This window comes from Rhinopithecus bieti, unplaced genomic scaffold (genome assembly GCF_001698545.2).
Source record: "Rhinopithecus bieti isolate Rb0 unplaced genomic scaffold, ASM169854v2 scaffold_32081, whole genome shotgun sequence".
In the NCBI taxonomy this organism is placed as follows: Eukaryota; Metazoa; Chordata; class Mammalia; order Primates; family Cercopithecidae; genus Rhinopithecus; species Rhinopithecus bieti.
In genome coordinates this window covers 4,916,965-4,937,934 of record NW_016814436.1, presented here as the reverse complement: position 1 = coordinate 4,937,934, position 20,970 = coordinate 4,916,965, and the positions used below count along the sequence as shown (strand labels likewise).

General features: G+C 50.2%; 1 protein-coding gene and 1 pseudogene across 1 annotated transcript in view; both read right to left on the bottom strand.

The window, feature by feature from the left end:
• CELSR1 (cadherin EGF LAG seven-pass G-type receptor 1) overlaps positions 1–20,970 on the bottom strand; it is a 197,185-nt gene that overhangs the window by 110,540 nt on the left and 65,675 nt on the right. The gene's annotated exons all lie outside the window — the stretch shown is intronic.
• LOC108514524 (protein FAM136A pseudogene) lies at positions 15,027–15,443 on the bottom strand (annotated as a pseudogene).

Below are 20,970 nucleotides of genomic sequence, written 5' to 3'. Positions count from 1 at the left end.
CAGTGAGCTGAGATCCGGTCACTGCACTCTCAGCCCTGGTGACAGAGCGAGACTCCGTCTCAAAAACAAACAAACAAACAAACAAAAAAAACACATTAAACCTCACTGCCCAGCATATACGATACTAATGTGTTGCTGGTAACCAAACTGTGTCTCCTCAAAATTCTAACCCAAGGTGAGGGGTTTTGGAGATGAGGCCTCTGGGAGGTAATGAGGGTTAATGATGAGGTTACGAGGGTGGGGCCCCACGAGGGGATTTGCATCCTCACAGAAAGAGACAGCAGAGAGCTCTCTCCTCTCCTCCACATCAGGACGCAGCAAGAAGGCACTGTCTACCAGCCAGGAGAACAAAGCCCACGGGAATTCGGCCGCGCTGCCTTCCTGATTTTGGACTTGCAGCCTCAAGAACTGTAAGAAAACAAATGTTCGTTGTTTAAGCCACCCAATCTGTGGTATTTTTAAATGGTAGCCCTAGCAGACTGACATATATTAATATAATTCAATTAAAATAAATTAACATGCTAAACAATGTTATACAATGTTAACCTAAGTTAATATAGTTTTGCCTTATGCAATGCTCATAAATAACTTTAATTTGCTACATCCCGTTTATATATTCCTTTGCCAAAAATAAATTGTAAACATTCGGCGACCCTAAGCTTAAGCAATCATTCCTTCTGGAAGCCGAAACACACACACCAAAGACAAAGAAACCACCTAAACACCCATCAGCTGGGAAACGTATAACCCAGTGAGAGGGGCCACACAATGGACTATTACGCTGTCATCAACATCAGTGTGTCTAAAATATGTGCAAATAAAATGAAAGGGATATGCACCGCGTGATCCCATTTTGTGAGGGGCTGCTTTACTTATGCATGAACATGTTATATACGTATAGAAAACTCTGGAAGGATGCTGCAGCGACTCCTACAAAGGACCTACAAGGATGGGGTGGCAGAGAGAGAACGGCTTTTCTACTTCACTGCTCATTTTGTGTTATGGAGATGTCTTACAATTAGCATGTACTATTTGGGTTGCTACAAATGCAATCCTTTTGTAATAAAATAAAAAGATGAGTCAACCACACCTTTGTTCACAGCAGCGCTATTCACCAGAGCTAAAACACGGAAGTGACCCATGTCCACCCACAGATTAATGGATAAAATAAATGCGGCCCGGCCAGGCACAGTGGCTCACGCCTCTAATCATAACACTTTGGGAGGCTGAGGCGGGTGGATCACGAGGTCAGGAGTTTGAGACCAGCCTGGGTAATGTGGTGAAACCATGTCTCTACTAAAAATACAAAAATTAGCTGGACGTGGTGGTGCGTGCCTGTAATCTTAGCTACTTGGGAGGCTGAGGCATGAGAATCGCTTGAACCTGGGAGGCGGAGGTTGCAGTGAGCTGAGATTGCGCCGCTGCACTCCAGTCTAGGGGACAGAGCAAGGCTCTGTCTCCCCCCAAAAAAAGAAAAATCTTAAAAATAGCCTATGACCCATAGGCATTGCTTGGCCACATGCTGAACACCCCTGGGGTCTGCCAGCCTCAGTTTCCCTCCACCATCATCCTCATGTGGCAGCCAGAGTGGTCTTCCTAAAATATTGACCTCATCACCCTGCTCCCTTGTGGCCCCTAACGGCACCCAGCATAAAATCCACACCCCTCTGTCCTGTGGTCTACGTGATCTGTCCCTGTCATTCTGTGACAGCTTTTCCTGCCCCGGGGCCTTTGGACGTCCCCTTGCTGGAGCACTGCCCGCCTTCTCAGACACTAGCTTCACCCCTAGGTCCCTCACTGGAGGACCCACCATGCTGACCCCTCACTCCCATCTGCCACATCCCAACTTCAGTTCTTGCACAGGAGTGCCAGGGCTTTCTCTGTTTGTTTGTTTTGAGATGGAGTCTCACTCTGTTGCCCAGGCTGCAGTGCAATGACATGATCTCGGCTCACCGCAACCTCTGCCTCCCGAGTTCAAGTGATTCTCCTGCCTCAGTCTCCCAAGTAGCTGGGATTACGGACATATGCCACCATGCCCAGCTAATTTTTGTATTTTTAGTAGAGACGAGGTTTCACCATGTTGGCCAGGCTGGTCTCGAACTCCTGACCTCAAGTGATCCACGCACTTCGGCCTCCCAAAGTGCTGGGATTACAGGTGTGAGCCACCGCACCCGGCCTAGGGCTCTGATTTTTTATTTGTTTGCATCTGTTTCTTTCCCCATGAGTCCCTGAGGACCCAGAGTCTGTAGGTCTTGTTCCTGCTGCACCCCTCACCTCTAGAACAGCTCTTGGCACTCAGAGCCACTGGATAAACGTTTGTAGAAGAAAGGGAAGGACGGAGGAGCAGGGAGAGAGGGAGGGAGAGGCAAAGGGGCCAGAGAAGCATGGTGTCGCTTTAACTCCAACATCAACATTTACACAAACAGCATAATGAGACTCCATTTTTTCATGTAAGCTATTTTTTGTGTGTCTGACTTTTTTTTTTTTTTAATGTCCATTACAATAATACAGATAGGGTACTGTTTACTTCCTCACGGCAGTTGTTATGAAACATACTTTTATCTTAAACCACACATGGATGTGTTTGTTCTGGACCAACGTGTAAAGGCCGTACTGATTTTAAGCTAAAAGCCCAGGCCTTCTTGGGGTGCCCTGAGCTAGTCTGACCCCCACACGTTGGGTGGAGGCTACAGCACTGGGGCCTTCCTGGGGGCAGCCCAGGAAGGCAGAGCACAGAGAAACACCCCGGAACAAGGATCCATATTCTAGGGACATCTATCTTCACTCAGGCACAAAACGATGACGTAACAGACAGAAAATAGCATTAAATATTAACGACCGTGAAGTGTGCTAGAGAACACGAGGAGTGCCTTAATATTAATCCTAACATCAATTTCCTTCGAGACCACAGCCCTGCCCAGGTTACCCGGCCACAGTGAATTTGCTTTTTACTTAAGTAGCCTGGGTTGGATTTTGAACCAACCTGGAGATTAAGCCTTCATACACACACATCTAAACACCACCAATACGGGAATGCTGAGCCAAGCACAGCCTAGCCCCACGATGGAATATGACGCAGCTAAACCACACAGTAGCACAAACCTCCGTTTTTGGCAGAGATATAGATCAAGACAACATGATGTTAGGTTACAAGAAATAGGCCAGGCGCAGCGGCTCACATCTGTAATCCCAGCACTTTGGGAGGCCGAGGTGCGTGGATCACCAGAGGTCAGGGGTTCGAGACCAGCCTGGCCAACATGGCGAAACCCCGTCTCTACTAAAAATACAAAAATTAGTGGGGCATTGTGGTGCACATCTGTAATCCCAGCTACTTGGGAGACTGAGGCAGGGGAATCACTTGAACCTGGGAGTCGGAGGTTGCAGTGAGCCAAGACTGCACCACTGCAGCCTGGGTGACAGAGTGAGACTCCATCTCAAAAAAAATAAATAAATAAAAATAGAAAAGGAAGGAGTTACTCTTTCACACAAAACAAAAACTGTTTCTACGTGAGCCCAGAGAGCTGTCGGCACTGTTGACAGAAGTTCTGTCTGCATTGCTGATTTTTTTTTTAAACCTAATTTTGAAACAGTTTTAGATTTATAAAAAAAATTACTAATACAGAAGGTTCCCAGCGATCCCACACCCAGGCCCCTATTACTTATGTTATTACATTAGTACAGTAGGTTTGGGGGTTTTGCTTGTTTGTTTTGAGACAGAGTCTCATTCTGTTGCCCAGGCTGGAATGCAGGGGTGTGATTATTGCAACCTTGAGCCTTGAGCTCCTGGGCTCAAGTGGTCCTCCTGCCTCAGCCTCCTGAGAAGCTAGGACTATAGGAGCATGCCACCATGCCTGGCTGGGTTTTCTGTTTTTGTTTTATCTAGAGGTGAGGCCTTGCGATGTTGCCCAGGCTGGTCTCGCACTCCTGGCCTCAAGCGATCCTCCCACCTCAGCCTCCCAAAGTGCTGGGATTCACGGGTGTGAGCCGCTGCACCTGGCCTCAGCATTTGTCATAAGGAATGAGCCGGTATTGACATGTTATTAACAGAAGCCATTCCTTCTGCAGGTTTCCCTCGTTTCCACCCATTGTCCTCTCCTGTCCCAGGACCCCACACCACATAGCTCCCCTGCACTGTGGTGGCTTCTAGCCTTCCCTGGGTCTGGGACCTGTACAGTTTTCAGGGGCTACGGTCTGTGGCCTTTAGGTGATGATGACTTTCGGCCTCACACTGTCCCCCATGGTTTTATTTCTGTGCATGAGTACAGGTCAGGTTCACAGTTTGGGGTCTGCTTGATTTTGGCAGGCACAGAGCCCACCCAGCACTCCCTCTGCCCGCACTCTGGGCATTCCTCCCAGGCCTGGAGCAGCTCCGTGGCACCTCAAAAGCGATCAAGTACCATCCCCTGCTTTCCCAGGAAGGGTGAGTCACCTCATTGTGGCTGAGATGGGGGAAGGAGACAGAGCAGATGGCAGAGTGCGAGGCTGCAGGGCCCTCCTCAGCAGGTGCTGCACAAACCTGAACCACGTCATGGGAAGGAACTTTCTGGGTCTTCATGGAGGTTGGGACCTGTCCAGTCCCTCTGACTTTTCATGAAAGACTTTGCAGTTGGATTATGGTCACTGGCGATCGTGTTCCCCATGGTGGGCTCATGCTGTGGGGCAGTGGGGGCAGAGGTCATATCATGGCCTTCAAGGAGCAGGCAGCCCTCAGGGGGCAGGGGGCAGTGCCACAGCTCTAAGACTCGGTGGCAGGTGACAGGCGGCTGTGGGTGAAGAGCAGCGCAGCCGATGCTGGACGGCCCCAGAGGACAGGGGAGCGGGTTTCCTAGGAAGAATGGAGTTTGCCACACCAAGTGGGGGGAACAGTCCTCCTGGGAGCACAATGCATGAAAAGCAGCAAGGCCGGCAAGGCGTGGGGAGCCGGGGAGTCAGTTCCCGGGGCCACGGGAGTAAAGGGCCACTACTGCGCCACCAATACGGGACATTCGCTCTCTCCGTTTTGGAGGCCAGGGATCTGAAATTCAGGTGTTGGCAGGGCTGGTTCCTCCTGGAGGCTCAGGGGAGGGTCTGCTCTGGGCCCCTTTCCCTGGGGGCTGGGGGTCCAGCAGTCCTTGGCGTTACTTGGCTCCCAGACGCAACCGTCTGGCCTTTGCCTCTGCGTCAAGTGGCTATGGCTCTCCCTGTGTCGTCACGCCTCTGTCTTCTGTTCACCGCACCGGAAGCCAGTACGGCCTCAGGTCAGCACCTCAATTACAGCTGCAAAGAGCCTATTTCCAAATAACATCCCACTCTGAGGTTCCAGGTGGATGTGAATTTTGGGGGGACATAAATCGACCCCAGGAACGCAGAGTAGCAGGGAGACATGGGCATGGAGGCAGGGGGTGGGTGGACCTCCGATTGCTGCCAGCTTCATGGGCTCTTGGTGCAGGGCAGTGGGGGTGGCTGAAGGGGAAATGTCCGCAGAAGCGTGGACAGGACCCACGCACCACGAGGAACCATCACTGGCCCCTTGACAGGTGAGGACACCAAGGCACAAAGAAGCTGAATGTGCCTGGTAAGGTGACTCGGGCTGAGCGGCAGGGCCCAGAATAACCTGAGGCCAAGTCCCCACTGATGGTGGACGGGATGACAGAGGGGATGGTCCAAGAGGACCCTAGTCCTGGCATGGGAGGGTCTGCTGAGGGCATGGAGAAGGAAAGGCCAGTTTCTGAAACATCTGGGGCCTTGGGGATGAGCCTGTGAGATGGAGCCACAGGCAGCTGGAGAGGCAGCCAGTGCTGGGAGGGAAGCAGGGGCCCACTGGCTCACTGTGAGTCTCTGTCACCACCCCGTGCACCACAGCCTGGGGGGCTCCTCCACTCTCCCATCACCAGTGCCCCTTGAGTCCTAGTTGGGGCAGCTCATGATGCCCTCAGGGTCCAGAGTCATCCCCCGTGGCCGGCTGTGGTCACATCCACAGGGCGTTGCTTGCTGTCCAGCCGGTAAGAGACACAGGGTACGTGCCTGTCATTCCCGAGGCCTTCACGGCAGGCAGGGAGGGCCCTGCTTGGTGGCTCCTGGTGGCTCCCATTCAAAGCCAGGGAACTTTGAAGTGGCTGTGTACATCTCTCCCTCTTCTGGGTTTGTTTTGTTTTGTTTTAGAGGCCAGATTGGGGCCAGACAACAGGTGCGATGTGTTGATCCTGCTACCTGAGGGCGTCTGGCTTTTCTCCTTTCTGGGCAACAACCTAGGACCTGTGTCTCACGAATGCAGGTTCACTTCACAGGAACAAGGGGACACGTGCTTTCAGGGTTGGGTGCTCAGCCCATGTCAGGATGTCAAGCCACGAGAGGAGGAGTGAGCCTCGGACCCAGGAGAGCAGTCTCATCCCAGCACGAGCATCTCCAGCAAGGTGGACTGTAGAAAAGCCCAGGTGCTGCTCACGATGCCTCGGGAACAAAGTCCTGTGTTGGCCTTGCAGTCAAGGTAAAGGGCGCAGCTCTGCCCAGGGTTAGGGATGAGGAGGGCAGAGCCAGCCTCCTATTCCTCCTTGTCCCCATCTGTGCCATTGGCTAGACAATGGAGAAGGAGGAGCCCTTCTCACACCCCAAGGAAGCCCACACCTTGGTTTCCTTGGTTTCTCCTCTTTGGAATCCAAGTCCGCACCCTGTAACCCCACCACTGCCATCCCCTCGGGTTGCTGCAGGTGGGTCCTCACACGTCCTCCCCTGTTGGTCCCACCTAGTCTTAGCCTCAGACAAGCACCCCCAGCAGCCAGCACCCATCCCGACCCTGCCCCAGTGTCTGGTCCCAGTGCCTGGTCCTGACCCCTAGACATCGTGTAAAACTCAAATAAGTGTATTTAATATATCCATTAATTGTACATTTATCATTTCTTTGTGGTAAGAATGTTCAAAATCCTTTCCTCTAGCTATTTTGAAATATACAATATAATACTATCAACCATAGTTATCCTACTGTACAATAGAGCAACAGAACTTATTCCTGCCATCCTACTGTAACTTTGTACTCTGACCAATCTCTCCCCAACCCCCTCTTCCTCCTCACCTCCCCAGATTATGATGATCATTATTCTATTCTCTACTTCTTCTTTTTTTTTTTTTAAGACAGAGTCTCACTCTGTCATCCACCCTGAACCCAAGCTGCAAGTCCCAGGCAAGTCACTTAACTTGTTGGGGAGGCTGCTGGGATCTGCTGAGAACAGCAAACCACTTCTCCCATGGCCAAGCACAGATCAAATGGAAATGCACAGGCAGGCCCTGGGAAGCCCATCAACGGGCAAATTAGGAGCATGTTAAAAGCTCTGAAAAGCTTCTAGAGCTTCAAATACGTAATCATTCAAATACATACACCATTTTATCTTGCCGCATTATTCTGTTTCCAAGGCACATTTTTTCATTTAACATCCTTCCTCGTCTCCTAAATTATAAAATCCTAGAAATGACAAGAATTATTCGTCAAGATATGGAGGACAGCACGAAAGAACCACGTGCCCAGACCATCAGCATTAGATGAGTCAGGATACACATTACACATTATTATTACTGAAAACACCCAACTTCAGGTAGCACAAAAATAAGGAGGCCTTAAAAAGGACGGACACCCTGACACATGCTACAACACGGATGAGCCTTGAAGACATCACACTGAGTGAAAGAGGCCGGTCACAGAAGGACAAATACTGTCTGCTTCCACTTACGAGAGGTTCTGAGAATAGTCAAATCCACAGAGACAGAAAGTAGGATGGTGGGAGCCAGGGACTAGGGGAGGGCCATGGGGAGGTGGTGTTGAATGGGGACAGAGTCTAGTCTGGGAAGATGAGGAAGTTCTGGAGGTGGATGGTGGTGACGGCTACACAACAATGTGAACGCACTTAATGCCACTAAACTGAACACTTAAAAATGGCCAAGATGGTTGTTTTATGAGGTTTATTGCAATTAAAAATAAACAAATGAATGGGGGGAAAGAAAGGAGGAGAAATGAAGCTACGAAGATACCTAAAACCTCCTTCTCAATGTCACTCCCACATTTATTATAATATGGTAAAATCACATAATCCTTGATAACACTGATTAAGAAATGTTCTCTCCTGATTTCATGTTTAAAATAAAGCTCATATCCCAAGGCAGAAGTTAGAATCTAATTCAGGACTTAATACTATTAGGTTGTTCCATGTTATTCCAACGCAGCTCATCATGTCTCTGCTTGATGGAACCTTCTGGAAGCCTGAAATCATAACAGGCCCCACTGTGCCCCAGGAAGGTGTGTTCACACACCAACATGGCCAGCCCAACCCCAGCCTAAAGAAGTTGTGGGCTGAGACGCTGAGCAAGTGCATTCTTGTCAGGAGGCAGAACTTCCATTTAAGAGTTAAAGACTGCTTCCTCAGAAAGTTCAACATAGAATTAACACATTACCCAGAATTCTACCCCCAGGTGCAATTTAAAAACATTGAAAACATACATCCACACAACTTGTACACAAATGCTCACCACAGCATGATTCACAATAACCCAAAGTGGAAATCCAAACATCCACCAATGTATGAATGGACAAACCCAGTATCTTCCAATCATACAACGGAATACTATTCAGCCATAAAGAGGAAGTAGGCTGGGCGTGATGGCTTATGCCTGCAATCCCAGCACTTTGAGAGACCAAGGTGGGCTGATTGCTGAGCTCAGGAGTTCGAGACCAGCCTGGGCAACATGGTGAAACCCCATCTCTACCAAAACACAAAAAATTAGCCAGACATGGTGGTGCACACCTGTGGCCCCAGCTACTCAGGAGGCTGGGCTGGGAGAATTGCTTGAACCCGGGAGGCAGAGGTTGCAGTAAACTGAGATGGTGCCACTTCACTCCAGCCTGGGCAACAGAGTAAGATCCATCTCAAAAAAAGAAAAAGAGAGGAAGTACTGACCAGGCTACAACGTGTGTGAAACTCACGCACCTTCTGCCAAGTGAAAGAAGCCAGACACAAAGGCCACATAATCATGGTTTCATTGATAGAAAACACAGAATCCACAGAGGCAGAAGCCATGCTGGTTGCCAAGAGCAAGGGGCAAGATGGACCGGAAGTGATTAAGCTTACTGGGTATGGGGCTTTCTCAAGTGATGAGAATGTTCTGGAACTGCACAGAGGGAGAGGTTGCACAACATCATGAATGTAATAAATGCCACTGAAGTGTTCATTTTAAACTGGTTAATTTTGGCTGGGACGGTGGCTCACACCTGGAATCCCAGCACTTTGGGTGGCCGAGGCTGGCGGATCACGAGGTCTGGACATCGAGACCATCCTGGCTAACACGGTGAAACCCCGTCTCTACTAAAAATACAAAAAATGACCCGTGCATGGTGGTGGGCGCCTGTAGTCCCAGCTACTCAGGAGGCTGAGGCAGGAGAATGGCGTGAACCCGGGAGGCAGAGCTTGCAGTGAGCCAAGATTGCGCCACTGCACTCCAGCCTGGGTGACAGAGCAAGACACCGTCTCTAAATAAACAAACAAACAAACAAATAAATAAATAAAGTGGTTAATTTTATCTTATGTGAGTTTCACCTCAACTTCTTTAAAAGGAAAAAAGAGTTAAGAATTGATTCTCAGTAAAACTTTGTCTCATTTTGGCGTGAGATTGTCCAAAAGGAGAAAGCAATTCTAAAGGGTATTTCAAGAACAATTTCCTTCAAACCAAGCTGTCAGTGAAGTCAGAAATGAACAGACGTTCTAAGACGTGGAACCGCTTCTCCTCCTAAGAGCAGGAAGCCACTTTCTGACCCTGGAGACACCAAACTCCCCCACCTTAAAGATGCTGAGTATGGCTTGGGCAGAGCCAAAGTCACCATCCATTTACACCATGAGCTAAATATCATGGGAGAAGCCCACAGAGGCCCACACGCCACAGTGAAGGCACCAGCCAGGACTTCGACAGGGATCAAACACCCGGAGTTTATCAGGGACCTTGCGCTGTGTCTGCTTTGCTTCAAGTCCTCACAGAACAATCTGAAGGCATTCGTTTGCTGAACAGGAATCCATATGTCTGACCACGAGAAACCTCTTGTTGGGGAGTGCTGGGAACTCCTGTGGGGAGATGCTGAGTGACCAACAAGCCTGTTTTGGTTTTTTTGTTTTTTTGGCTTTTTTTTTTTGAGACGGAGTCTTGCTCTGTGTCACCAGGCTGGAGTGTGGTGGCGCAATCGGCTCACTGCAACCTCCACTTCCCAAGTTCAAACGATTCCCCTGCCTCAGCCTCCCGAGTAACTGGGGCTACAGGTGTGTGCCACCACACCAGGCTAATTTTTTGTATTTTAGAGTAGAGATGGGGTTTCACCATGTTGGACAGGATGGTCTCGATCTCCTGGCCTCATGATCCACCTGCCTCTACCTCCCAAAGTACTGGGATTACAGCCCGAGCCATGGTGCCCGGCCAAGCCTGCTTTAAGATAAGAAGAAAAAGAGGAACCCCTGGGCTTCAGCTTACAGGGCAGGTTCCCAGGGAAGCACTGTTGACTCTCGTGGGGGCTAGATAACTCTCTGTGGGGTGCCAGCCGCCGGGAGGATGGTGGGCAGCATCCCTGGCCTCCACCCACTGGATGTCAGCAGCACCCGCACCTCAGGCCGTGACGACCACATACGTCTCCAGACAATGTCTGCCAGGGCAGCAGCGCACCAGCTGACAACCCAGCCCTCGGAAATGATGATCCAAACCTCTGGACCCCTTCCGGCCTGAGACTCTCAGCAGGTACCAGGAGCCCAGGAAGCACCGAGCTCAAGGCTCTGTGGCTCAGCACCCGGTTATGCCAGACCACTCGGGCCTTTGTGCCTCCCAACAGTGCCGTCTGGGGCATTCCCCTGCCAGCTGGGCCCCGAGAGCGACACGGGCTGGGCCAACGGGGAGCCATTCCAGCCTCGCTCTTCCCTGCCAGAACCAGAAAGCCACCTCTCTGCCCCCGTCCTGGAAAAACGGGCCAAGTTCCCCAAGGCAAAGATTAAACGACAAAGCAAATTTAAAAGAACAAGTGGGCGCCTGGTTCTGAGCCGAATGACACCTTCCAGCATGACAACGTGGCCCTGAGCACCTGCCAGGGGACAACCATATGTTCCCAGGCCCAATGTGTCCACGAGCCACTGCCAGCCGAAGAGAGCTGTGGCCAATAAAGATGAGAACTTTTTTTTTTTTTTTTTTTTTTTTTTGAGATGGAGTCTCGCACTGTAACCCAGGCTGGAGTGCGGTGGCGTAATCTCGGCTCACTGCAACCTCCGCCTCCCAGGCTCAAGCGATTCTCCTGCCTTAGCCTCCCTAGTAACTGGGATTACAGGCGCACGCCACCATGCCCAGCTCATTTTGTTGTTGTTGTTGTTGTTATGTTTTGTATTTTTAGTAGAGCCAGACTGGTCTTGAACTCCTGACCTTGTGATCTACCCACCTCGGCCTCCCAAAGCGCTGGGATTATAGGTGTGAGCCACTGCGCCCAGCTGAAGATGAGATGTTTTAGCAAACACAGCAACCAGCCCAACCCAGCCCTGTAGCAGGTCCTGCTCAGAGCTCTCAGGTTTTTCAGCCACTGCTCACCGCAGGCCCAGGGAGTCAGGAATGACCAGGGCCAGTCTGGAACATTCCAGGCTCCAGGTCTAAAAGTGCCATCCAGCACCCAGCTACACTCCTCATCCAGCCACCTCAGTGGCCAGAGCAGCAGGTGACCCTCGGCCTCCCTCTGCATGTCCCTGTGCCATTCTCTCCATCTTCCTCCTCTCGTTGCCCGGACTCCCGCATGCTCATACCTGTGGCTGGTGCAGCATCTGCCGATAGATGCTCCCAGAGTTTTGCTGAATCCTGGGAGCTTCTCTCTCTCCAACATGACCTGCTGGACTCAGGTCTGTACCGACCCCCATGCTTGTCAGCAGTGCCTCTGAAATGCTGACTCATCTCTAGGGACAGGGATCAAACACCTGGAGTTTATCAGGGACCTTACGTTGTCTCTGCTTTGCTTCAAGTCCTCACAGAACAATCTGAAGGCATTTGTTTGCTGAACAAGAATCCAAATGTCTGAACCCTTGTTCAGGAACCCCTTGTTGGGGAGTGCCAGGAACTCCCGTGGGGAGATGCCGAGTGACCAACAAGCCTGTTTTGGTTTTTTTGTTTTTTTGGCGTCAAGCCGCTCCTATCCCTGAGCCCGAAGGCCCTCCTGTGCAGAAAGGCTGCAGTGGCTGCCAGGCGAAAACTGTCTGGACCCTGCCCTGGCCCCTGCCACTCCACATGTGCCTCAAGCAGACGCCTCGTCTTTGGGAAAAAGCTTCCCATGGTGGCTGAACCGGCACTGCAGCCATGTCCCCCGTGAGGTCATCATGGAGCCAGAGATCACAACTGGGCAGGAGATGCCGGGCTCCAGGGGCCACGGATAGTGAGCTGAGACTTTCTGTGGTTATCTGGACTTTTTTTTTTGGGGGGGGGGGCATAGAAAATTACATCTTATTTATTTTTAAAGCCAAACCACTAGGAAAATATATCACAGCCGGGAAGCAGCAAATGGACAGGTTGCCTGATCATTTCAAGTAATAAGCTGGTGAAAACACAACGAGGTTGCTATCAAAACAATAAGGTGCCATGCTGGGGCAGGAGCACTGCAAGCTACGAAAGCCCCAGGCAGAAATGGCATTTGGTAATGGGGGCTGCCTCTCCTTTGCTCTCAGGGAGTCAGCTCATCCTAGCCCAAGTTGCTTCCTTTTTCTCCCTTGAATTTCCTGTTGCCAGGGGTTTGTTTTGACTGGACTCTGTTAATTCAGAGGGCTAAGTAGGAAATGCTAGGTTTAGGTCTTCATTCCATCTGTTCTATAAAAACCAGGTTTTTCCAAATCCAGTACTTCATAACTCTGTTATAATCAAGTAGCCAAATGCTCCTCCTTTACTGTTCACTCCTATATACTAGTATATACCACAATCAAAACCCCCTTCTCTTCATGGGCAAAGTGTTACTGCAAAGACTGTCCTGTCATTTTGCTACACACAGCCTCAGGGCCCATCAGCCAGTAATCCTGCTTCCCGTAATTAGTGTGTCATCGCCTCTCATGTTTTTGCATGGTCTCCAGGCTGAAAGATGCAGATATCGTAATTTTAAGAAATGTACATCCATATCCTGATGACCAGAAATGGGGATCCACAAGGAACCTTTCTTTTTTCTTTTTTTTTCTTTTTTTTTGAGACGGAGTCTCGCTGTCGCCCAGGCTGGAGTGCAGTGGCGTAATCTCGGCTCACTGCAAGCTCCACCTCCCGGGTTCACGCCATTCTCCAGCCTCAGCCTCCCGAGTAGCTGGGACTACAGGTGCCCGCCACCTCGCCCAGCTATTTTTTTGTATGTTTTAGTAGAGACAGGGTTTCACCGTGTTAGCCAGGATGGTCTTGATCTTCTGACCTCGTGATCCGCCCGTCTCGGCCTCCCAAAGTGCTGGGATTACAGGCTTGAGCCACCGCACCCGGCCTGAACCTTTCAAACTTCTTTTTTTTTTTTTTTGAGACGGAGTCTCACTCTGTCACCCAGGCTAGAGTGCAGTGGTGCCATCTCGGCTCACTGCAAGCTCCACCTTCCGGTTCACGCCATTCTCCTGCCTCAGGCTCCCGAGTAGCTGGACTACAGGCGCCCGCCACCACGCCTGGCTAATTTCTTTTCGTATTTTTAATAGAAACGGGGTTTCGTTGTGTTAGCCAGGATGGTCTCGATCTCCTGACCTCGTGATTTGCCCATCTTGGCCTCCCAAAGTGCTGGGATTATAGGCATGAGCCACCACGCCCGGTGGGAACCTTTCAAAGTTCGTATCCAAACGAGTCTCCCTCCCAATTCCACATCTTAAAATCAACTTGTATGACCTTGTATAAATTACACAAAACTAGGAAAACAAAGACACAGAAAACTTTTTTTCCTTCTAAGTGAATGACCTCATGGATTTTGTTTCACAGCTTATGGAAAATGATGTGGAGACACTCCTGGTAAACAGGATGTTGGCAACGAAGAGGAAATATCTCTCCTCAAACTCCACCAACTCTAACCTGCCAGCCTGTTGGTACCTGTGTAGTAAGAAGAGTCCGGTACCTTGGAGGGCTCTGGCTTGTTACAGGGGAGATCCTTATTGCCAGGACAAGCACTGGCCCAGGAAATACAAGCTCTAAAACTCTCCTGTAATATCTCTGACCCAATTTAGCACCACTTTTTTCCATTTCATTTTTTAGGACTAAAACATAAAAAAACCAGTGTCCAGAGGCAAGTGACATATGCCTTATACTTACGGCCATCCTTCATTTTTTTTTGTTGTTTTTTGTTTTTTGTTTTTTGTTTTTTTTTTGAGACAGAGTCTCGTTCTGTCGCCCAGGCTGGAGTGCAGTGGCCGGATCTCAGCTCACTGCAAGCTCCGCCTCCCGGGTTTATGCCATTCTCCTGCCTTAGCCTCCCGAGTAGCTGGGACTACAGGTGCCCACCACCTCACCCGGCTAGTTTTTTGTATTTTTTAGTAGAGACGGGGTTTCACCGTGTTAGCCAGGATGGTCTCGATCTCCTGACCTCGTGATCCGTTCATCTCGGCCTCCCAAAGTGCTGGGATTACAGGCTTGAGCCACCGCGCCTGGCCTTTCCTTCATTTCTTCATTCATAAACTTTGCTTAAAAGACTAAAATTCCGGCCAGGTCCAGTGGCTCATGCCTGTAATCCCAGCACTTTGGGAGGCCGAGGCAGATGGATCACGAGGTCAGCAGTTTGAGACCAGCCTGACCAACATGGTGAAACCCCATCTCTACTAAAAATTAAAAAATCAGTTGGGCGTGGTGGTGCGCGCCTGTAGTCCCAACTACTCAGAAGGCTGAGGCAGAAGAACAGCTTGAAACTGGGAGGCAGAGGTTGCAGTGAGCTGAGATCACACCATTGCACTCCAGCCTGGGCAAAAGAGCAAGACCATGTCTCCAAAAAAAAAAAAAGACTAAAATTCCCAATTCCTTATAAAAAATATATTCTTGTCCTCGGCCCCGATGGCCACTGGCAAAAACTTTTATTTCCCAATGGATGAGAGAGCCTCCTTCATCTTCTCGGTCATAGTTGGGATGAGGTGCATGTGGTCATCTACACACTTGGTCACACAACTGTCCAGCTTCTGCTTCACCTGAAGCTCCTTACTCCCAGCATCAATTGAATATTTGGCTTTGTCGTTGCAACGCATGGTTCACCAGACCAGGCGGTCCTAGAACTTCTCCAACTCACTGGTGACCAAAGCCTGGGCTTGAGCCAGGGGCACATGGCAGCACTTAATGCACTGGTGCACCTGCTGCATGGAGGCCTGACTGCCCTCACAACAGCTGGTGCTGCACTAGAACATGAAACCCTGTATCTTCCAGATGTTCTCTCCCTCCAGACTCTTCACCATGGAGTCCACTGCCTCCTGCACCTGCAGCTGCTGCAGCTCCACCATGGCGACCCCACGCTGCCCCAGTTACTTGGACTTTTATAAATCTTTTTTTTTTTTTTTTGAGACGGAGTCTCACTCTTGCCTAGGCTGGAGTGCAGTGGCATGATCGCAACTCACTGCAGCCTCCGCCTCCTGGGTTCAAGCGATTCTCCTACCTCAGCCTCTCAAGTAGCTGGGATTACAGGCATGTGCCACCACCCCCGGCTAATTTTTGTATTTTTAGTAGAGATGGGGTTTCGCCACGTTGGACAGGCTGGTCTCAAACTCCTGAGCTCAGGTGATCCACAAGCCTCAGCCTCCCAAAGTGTTGGGATTATAGACATGAGCTACTGCACCTGGCTGACTTTTATAAATCTTGGCCATGGCCATGTGTGGTAGACAAAATAATGTTTCCCTCTCACCTCCCAAGAAGAGGTCCATGTCTCAATCCCCAGAAGCTGTGCCTGTGTTATGCCACATGGCACAGGGGTACACTGGCTCACCAGCGACCTTAACCCAAGAGAGTATCCTGGAGGATCTGGGTGGGCCCAGTGTGGCCACAGGATCCTTAAAAGCAGAGAAGGGAAGAAGAGTGGAAGAAAGAGCTTATGGGGACAGAGGAAGTCAGCAGATTCTATGCTGCTGGCCCTGAAGACAGAGGAAGGGCCACGAGCCACAGCAGAATCTGCTCTGCCTCCCTAGGTAGTTGGAGAGGCAATAGCAGATAATGAGAGCAAAGACTTACGTAGCTCTTGCAATCCTCAGGGGACTCCAGGAGGCAGGAAATCCAATCACCCAGTTTTACTGATGGGGAAACCAAAGCACATAGAGGTTAAGTGACTTGCCCAAGGTCACAGAGGAAGTGGGTGGCAGAGCAGGATTGCACATGCCTGTAAACTCAGCTACTTAAAAGGCTGAGGCACAAGAATCACTTGAACCCAGGAGGCAGCGGTTGCAGTGAGCTAAGCTTGTGCCACTGCACTCCAGCCTGGGTGACAGAACAAGACCCCATCTCAAAAAAAAAATAATAATAATAATCTACAGGGTCCTTCATAGGGAACTCACAAGATGATTCTCTAATCTCTACAGAAAACCAATAGGTCAAGAATAGCCAAGGCATCCCTGGAGAACAGGGGAGGGGAACAAGCTCTAATCTGATGTCAGGACTTATAACATATAGACAAAGGAGTGCTGGCATGGAGCAGACCAACAGACCAATGGACAGAAGATGGAGCCCAGAAACAGGTCCACACATACACAACAGAGTTGGCAACCGGGAAAGAGGAGCATTCCCACACATAGTCCCAAGCCACTCAGCTGTCTACATGGCAGACAAAGTGAAACTAGATCCCTACCTCACACCAAGTACAAACATCAATTCCAGGTGAACTAAGGACTTACACAGAAAAGGCAAAGCCTATTTTAGCAAAGACCATTCAAAATCATGTTTATGATCTTGAGATGGGTAAGCAGTTCTTAAATATGACATACAAAACACGATCATAAAGGAAAAAAACTACGATTTTGATTACATTAAAAACAAGGACTTTAAAAAGAACCTTATTAGAAAATTAATGATGAGACATTAACATAAGCCACAAACTATGAGACCCGCCTCACTGGGTGTCTAGGGCGTGGTCCTCACAGTTGAGCACACCCTCTTTATGGAAACATGCTCTTCCTGACTTTTTTTTTTTTTTTTTTTTGAGACGGAGTCTCGCTCTGTCACCCAGGCTGGAGTGCAGTGGCAGCCCACAGGTTTTCCATTCAAGGTGCTTTCCCTGACAATCCCACTCTGCCATCCACTTCCTCTGTGACCTTGGGCAAGTCACTTAACCTCAATGTGCTTTGGTTTCTTCATCATTAAAACCGGGTAACTGGATTTCCTGCCTCCTGGAGACCACTGGGGATTGCAAGAGCTACGTAAGTCTTTGCTCTCAGTATCTGCTACTGCCTCTCCAACTACCCAGGGAGGCAGAGCAGATTCTGCTACCCCAGTGACAAGAGACGTGGGGCCCAGAGAGGCTCAGGAACTGTGCCCAGGACACACAGCTGTCTGTTGGGGATGCAGGTTGCCATCTTCCTGCCAAGGTAGAGTGAGGCCTGCAGTCTCCACATGTCTATTCAGCTCTTTCACACCAACACTTTCTGAGAGAAAAATAATTATTAACTGCAGAGGCTTAATGAGGATATGGAGCTGCAAGGCTCTCTAATACCAATAATTTGTACCTATTTAAGAGCAAAGGTGTAACAACAAAGGCACTGGCACCAACAGGCTCAGATACCATATCCCTTGCCCCCAGGTAAAGGAGCACAACTGTCAGTTTCACTGAGCACAGAACATTCCCGGCTCCCACGAGCTCCCACAATCTGCCCTGGCTCTCAGACTCACCTGTAGGGAGGAACGCCCCAGGCCTTCCGCCCAGAAATCCAGGGGTACAGGGCAAGAGAAGGGGAGCTGCTGGGGAAAGCCGTTACAACGGTGGGGACAGGTCCGAGGTCTGAACTGGGCACCAGTAAACCGTGGCATACACAGGGCCCACCAGCCCCAGCTGTTCAGTCCCAAGCAAGACCACTGGGAGGGTCCTGCAGGGGACAGATTCCCACCTTCCACCAGCCCAGCCCAGCCCAGCCCCTGGCGGCAGCTGCCTCAGGCCCAGCCCTCCCCAGAAATGCAGGGTGCAGCATCTGCCAGGAACTTGGAGGAGCCACCCCTGCTAGCCCTGAAATGTATCCCCACTCAGGGGCCCTGAAATCCCTTCCAGAATAATTTCACAGAGACCTCTTTTGAAATGCAAATACCATGGAGAGGCTATATTAAGCCACTGACCCCTGGTGGGGTTAGGGCCTCAAGTTAGAACTGGGGGCAGCCCGGGACAGCCTGGCAAGGGGCAGCTGTGCTCACATACCATGAGGGCTACCTGGCCCACTCACTGCAGCACCTGTTTTGGCTGGGCATGGGGCTTCTGCCCCAGAGACCCCGTGGCCATCAGAGTTGCTGGAGTCAGCGCTCACAGGGATCCCGCCCAGGTGCTGGGGAGGTCTGGCTGCTGTCTGAGGTCTCCAAACACTACCGAAGTCCCCTCCAAGAGCAAGAAGACCATCCTTGTTACTTCCAGGGATCCCTCCCTCCAATTTAGTGAATGGCAAGCAAATCATTCTCTTTGGGGGAAAAGATCAAATATTGGCCCAGACGTCTATTAATTTGCAACTTGCATCGAAACTGCTGAGAACAGAAAAGCCGGGATTTCGTTTTTCTAGTTAAATATTTGCTGAGAAAATTCCAGTCCTAAATTTCAAGAGACTGATTCAGCATGACATTAGAAGGGTGGTTTTAGATGATTAACTAGAGGCTCTCGTGGAAGAAACCTGAGAGAAACACGATGCAGGCCTCCCCATAAAAACGCTGTTTTAGCCAACGGAGAAAGTGTGTGTGTTAGCATCCTTGCTTTTGTCTTGATTTTTTTCTTCAATGTTTTCCTGTAGTTGAGTATTTTAATTTACTTCTTTCAGGCCCCTCTCCCCTGCCACCTCCAGATGGTGAGATTCGTTTCCAGTATTCAAAGACTGGAATAAAAACTCTCACCTCACATTGGGTTCTGCTGGAAAACAAGCCCTCCATCCTGACCCTGGCTCTGGTTCCTCTTCCAAGGCCTTTGTGAGTGGCCCCCGCCCAACTCCCTCTCCCTGAAGCTAATGAGTCGGATGCCTATTCTGAAGCCAGTGAGTAAGATTCAAGCAAAGACCCAAAGCTCCACTTGGACGGAAGGAGGCCCATGTGCCGGGAGGTGCACGCGGGGCCGCCAGGCAGCTTATGTCTGGCTCATTATGGAGGAGCTGAGAAAGAAGTGCACGTTGCAAGTAAAGCTGAAAATAAAATCTAGCTGGCTGACACCTCCCCGTTCATCACACATCCCATGCCTGAGCATCTCCAAATTGCCGAGGAGCAAAAAGCTCATCTCCAAGACAGGTGGCCAGCAGGCTCCATGCACCTCTCCATCCATACATGCACTGTCTGCGCCCTGTGGAGCTTGTGTGGCAGGGACCGCTGACACTCAGGTTCTGCACAGTGCCTCCCACAGTCTGGGGAAATGGGTGCCCTGGACCTATCAGAGCCCGCAGAGGGAGAAAGAGAACCTGTTCTGCAAACGTGAACCAGTTTTGGTCAGCATGTCTTGCTTCTGTCGTTTGTCTATGACAATGACACGTGTCATGGTCCAAACTAATCTACTCTTAATATGCTCTAACCTTTCAGGTACGCATCAAGGCTGGGTGCGGCAGCTCATGCCTGGAATCTCAGCACTTTGGGAGGTGAAGCGGGCGGATCACTTGAGGCCAGTAATTTGAGACCAGCTTGGTCAACATGGTGAAATCCCATCTCTACTAAAAACACAAAAATTAGCCAGGCGTGGTGGTGGGTGCCTGTAATCCCAGCTACTTGGGAGACTGAGGCATGAGAATTGTTTGAGTCTAGAAGGCAGAGGCTGCAGTGAGCCAAGATCATGCCCCTGTACTCCGGCCTGCGCGACAGACTGAGACTCTGTCTCAAAAAAATAAAGGCTGGATGCAGGGGCTCATGCCTGTAATCCCAGCACTTTGGGAGCAAGGCAGGTGGATCACCTGAGGTCAGGAGTTTGAGACCAGCCTGGCCAACATAGTGAAACTCCCTCTCTACTAAAAATACAAAAATTAGCCAGGCGTGGTGGCACGCACCTGTAATCCCAGCTACTCGGGAGGCTGCAGCAGGAGAAAGGGTGTGTGTTAGCATCCTTGAACCTGGTAGGTGGAGGTTGCAGTGAGCAGAGATCGTGCCACTGCACTCCAGCCTGGGCGACAGAGCACGACTCCATCTCAAAACAAAAAAATAAAAATAAAGTCATGCATCAGGACACATCCACACGGAATGTCTTCTGAGATGCCTCCAGGCCCATATTCCCCCACCTCTCTCCAACAGTTTCTGTTCTGGCCCCTGCTCTCCACTCATTACAAGTTTACTGAGCACCTACTGTTTGTCTGGTCCCGCCCCCTGCCCCCCTCCACTTCCTGCCCTCACTCCCACTCCCACTCCCACATACCCAAGGTCTCAAGAACCGCAGCTCCAAATTCTTCCCATGGCACCTTTGGCTCAGGTCTGGACAGATGGAAGAGCTGACGCTAATATCACATATCCTGCTATTACATGATTAAGAGATGACTTACAAGTAACAAACTGGATTTCCCTCTTAGAGGACCCCAAGGGTCCTGAAAGAGGATTTCAGTTCTCACACTAATTACTGCAGCTGACGATGTTTGCAATTCATTCATAGTCAAAAATTATTTGGTATAATATCTTTTTAAAGATTCTAATCTGCAACCTAAACTCAAAGAAACTCTAATTAAAATTGCCGTCACTCATTAATTCAACAAATGTTTGTGGGCCCTGTGTGTGCAAGGCTGAGATCTAGGGATGCCAAGAGGGAAAAACCACAGTCCTGCCCTCAGTGTCCTTGGCCTGGTGGAAAAGACAAATGGGGCCAATTAGCATGGTAAGCCCTATGGGGAGGGGAGTCCA